At 42.0% G+C, this 3,886-nt stretch overlaps 1 non-coding gene across 1 annotated transcript; it reads right to left on the bottom strand.

The window, feature by feature from the left end:
- Nucleotides 1–454: 454 nt before the first annotated feature.
- On the bottom strand, nt 455–562 carry LOC115892493. The gene has a single exon (XR_004052372.1). It is a non-coding gene; the product is annotated as a U6 spliceosomal RNA (small nuclear RNA).
- Nucleotides 563–3,886: the final 3,324 nt, after the last annotated feature.

Raw genomic sequence — 3,886 nt, 5'->3', positions numbered from 1 at the left:
AAGTGATGAGGCATAAGGCTGGGAGGTGGGGTGATGTAAATAAAAAATTAAGAAATGAGACTGAGTCAGCCAAAGTGAAAATTTCGTTTGTAAGGGTTGGTGCCGCTTCAGACTTCTAAGCAACTTGAAGAAGGTAATCACCATTTTATCATTTTTATTATCTTATTTATTTTTAGACTTTAACATAGTCAATACTGGGTTGCAGTACCTTGCTAAGAGGGAGGAGAACCAACTTCATACATTAGTGTCATGCTAAAATATTCATTGGGGAAATTAATATAGCATTTTATTTAGGGCTTTCAATATGTATATCAAAGGAGAAGCTAATCAGGGGAAATTCAGTCTATTCTTAAGTTGGTGGGGAATGATATTTTTTGATAGGGAGTTTTTCACACCTGTTAGATCATATAAATTCAGTGAATTTTTTTTTCCTCATGAAAAGTGAGGAAGCAGTAAACATTTAAAACACAGTATTTTTTTTCCTGTCATCCTTACACAGGGGCCCATGCTAATCTTCTCTGTATCATTCCAAGTATTAATTATTTTTAAGTGAAGTATTTAATATGCTGATCTTAAGGTTCAGTTCAATGACTTCTAAAAAAATTTTTAGAGGCAGGGTCTCGTTCTGTCACCCAGGCTGAAGTACAGTGGAGTAATCATGGCCCACTGCAACCTCAAGCCCCTGGGCTTAAGTGATTCTCCCACTTCAGCCTCCCAGGTATCTGGAGACACAGGCATACGAGTCATACTGGGCTAATTTTTTTTTATTTTTATTTTTTAGACCAGCTATGTTGCCCAGGCTGGTCTTGAATTCCTGGCCTCAAGCAATCCTCCCACCTGAGCCACCATGCTTGGCCAGTAGATTTCGATAATTGTACACATTCATGTTACTACCATCTAAAGTTCCAGAAAGTTGTCTCATCCTCTTGTCCCTTTCTAGTCAAATCCCTTTCTCACTAAGGGAACCTCTTTTTTTTTTTTCTTTTTTTTTTTAAGACGGAGTCTCGCCCTGTTGCCCAGGCTGGAGTGCAGTGGCGCGACGTCGGCTCACTGCAAGCTGCGGCGCCCAGGTTCACGCCATTCTCCTGCCTCAGCCTCCCGAGTAGCTGGGACTACAGGTGCCCGCCACCATGCATGGCTAATTTTTTGCATTTTTAGTAGAGATGGGGTTTCACCGTGTTAGCCAGGATGGTCTTGATCTCCTGACCTCATGATCCACCCGCCTCGGCCTCCCAAAGTGCTGGGATTGCAGACGTGAGCCACCGCGCCTGGCCGAGGGAACCACTTGCTGATCCTATCACCATAGATTAGTTTGCCTGTTCTGGGACTGCATATAAATGGAGTCATACCACATCTATTATTTTGCGTCTGGTGTCTTTCACTCACCATGGTTCTAGATTCATCCTTTTTTTTTTTTTTTTTTTTTTGCATGTAGTCAGTGGCTCATTCCTTTTATTGCTGAGGAGTATTCCTTTGTATGAATATATTACAATGTGTTTATCCAATCTCCTATTGCTGGACATTTGAGTTGTTTTCCATTTTCGGCTGTTACGAATACAAGCATTATGAGCATTCTTGTACAAAACTTTTTGTGGACATATATTTTCATTTTTGGGGGTATATACCTGGGAGTAGAATAGCTGGTAACTGTATGTTTAATTGTTTGAGGATCTGCCAGACTGTTTTCCAAAGTGGCTGTACCACCTACATTCCTACCAGCAAGGTACAAGGGTTCTAATTTCTCCATATCCTTGCCAACACTTGTTGTTCATATTTTTTTATTACAGCCATCCTAGGGGGTGTAAAGTTATATCTCATTGTGGGTTTGATTTGCATTTTCCTAATGATTAATGATGTTGAACATCTTTTCAAGAGTTCATTGGCTACTTGTACATCTTCTTTGGGGAAATGTCTATTCATATCATTTGTTCATTTTAAATTGGGTAATTTGTCTTTTTATTGTTGAGTCCTAATTGGTTCTTAAATTGAGTGAAATTGAATTGAGAAAGTCTGTTGTAACAGGTAAGCCTCTTGCAGTTGAAAGCAACCAAAAATCCAACCTACATTAATAGTTTAAGCATTCATGGAATTTGTTGTATCACAGAACTGAAAGTTCTTGGAGGTAGTTCTGGCTTCAAGAATGGCCTGGTCCAGATCAAAAAAAAAAAAAAAAAAAAGTTGGGGGTGGTGGTTCACGCCTGTAATCCCAGCACTTTGGGAGGCTAAGGTGGGCAGATCACATGAGGTCAGGAGTTTGAGACCAGCCTGGCCAACATGGTGAAACCCTGTCTCTACTAAAAATACAAAAATTAGCTGGGCGTGGTGGCAGGCACCAGTAATCTTAGCTACTCAGGAGGCTGAGGCACGAGAATCGTCTGAACCCGGGAGGCGGAGGTTGCAGTGAGCTGAGATCATGCCATTGCACTCCAGCCTGGGCAACAAGAGCAAAACTCTGTCTCAAAAAAAAAAAAAAAAAAAAAAAGGTGACACCAGGACCAGATTTCTTCCTCCTCCCCTCTTAGCTCTGTTTTCACTGTGTGAGCCCCATTCTTGGACAGGCCTCACCAATTAGAACAGCAAGATGGCTATAGCAGCTCCAGCCACACATTCTTCCAGGTTCAGGCCAACTGGAGAAGAGTGCTTGCTCACAGAAGCACTGGCAAAAAGACTTACAGGTCCTGACTGATTACAGACCAATCCGAACTGCAGTGGCCAAGAGGAATAGGTACACTGATTTAGGGGGATTCACAGACCCCATTCCCGAAGCAAGGGTTAGAGTCCACCCGAAACACATAGATCCCAAGTCGGGGAGGAGCGAGTTCTCCAGAGAGAAATTAGAATACATTTACCAAAAGAGGAGGAAAAGGGATGTCGGGGATATCAAAAACTAGCAAACGTCCACTACAGTGCTTCCCAACCATGGCCTCACTAAAAATCAACATGATTTTTATCTAAGCAACTAAGCAAAGAGGTGAGGCCACAGAGTAAAATACTATTATTGACACAGGAATATGGATAAAGGCAAAAGAATAGTTAGCCAGCAGTAAAATCATTAAAAAGTCACTAAATTTAGCATCTGAAGACCTGGCTCGAATCCTAGGTTTGCTACTTGCTAGCACTATGACCTTGGAAAAAATCACTTAACTTTCCAAATCACATTTCTCTCTCTTTTTTTCTTTCCTTCCTTCCTTCCTTCCTTCCTTCCTTCCTTCCTTCCTTCCTTCCTTCCTTCCTTCCTTCCTTCCTTCCTTCCTTCCCTCTCTCTCTCTTTCTTTCTTTCTTTCTTTCTTTCTTTCTTCTTTCCTTTTTTGAGACACGGTCTTACTCTGTCACCCAGGCTAGAGTGCACTGGCATGATCATAGCTCACTGTAGCCTTGACCTCCTAGGCTCCAGAAATCCTTCCAGCTCAGCCTCCTGGGTAGCTGTGACTACAGGTGCATACCACCATGCCTGGCTAATTTTTATATTTTTTGTAGAGATGGGGTTTTGCCATGTTGACCAGGCTAGTCTTGTACTCTTGGACTCAAGTGATCCTCCTGCTTCGACCTCCCATAATGCTGGGATTGTAGGGATGAGCCATCACTCCTAGCCAAACCACATTTTTCTAAGTCATAAAGTAGCGATTACCTCTGTATAATTCCAGCATCATAGGTTGGTTCTAGAAATATAAACTTGTAAAAGTGCCTGGCACATAGAGGATATTCATTCTGAAATCCTGGGTCATAACTTCGTCTACCTGCCTTCCATGTGATCCCACCCCAAGGCTACTTCCTATCCAGCCAGTGTTTGCTTTCCGGATGGGACTACAGAGATTTCCACAGAAAATCTTTTGAACCATTACCTTACTGAGCCCCAAACTGTAATTTCAGCTATGTGATTAGAGCA

The sequence above is a fragment of the Rhinopithecus roxellana genome, chromosome 12, assembly GCF_007565055.1.
Source record: "Rhinopithecus roxellana isolate Shanxi Qingling chromosome 12, ASM756505v1, whole genome shotgun sequence".
NCBI classification, from domain to species: domain Eukaryota; kingdom Metazoa; phylum Chordata; class Mammalia; order Primates; family Cercopithecidae; genus Rhinopithecus; species Rhinopithecus roxellana.
Note: the sequence above shows the minus strand (reverse complement) of the source record. Positions and strands in the feature narration are given on the sequence as shown.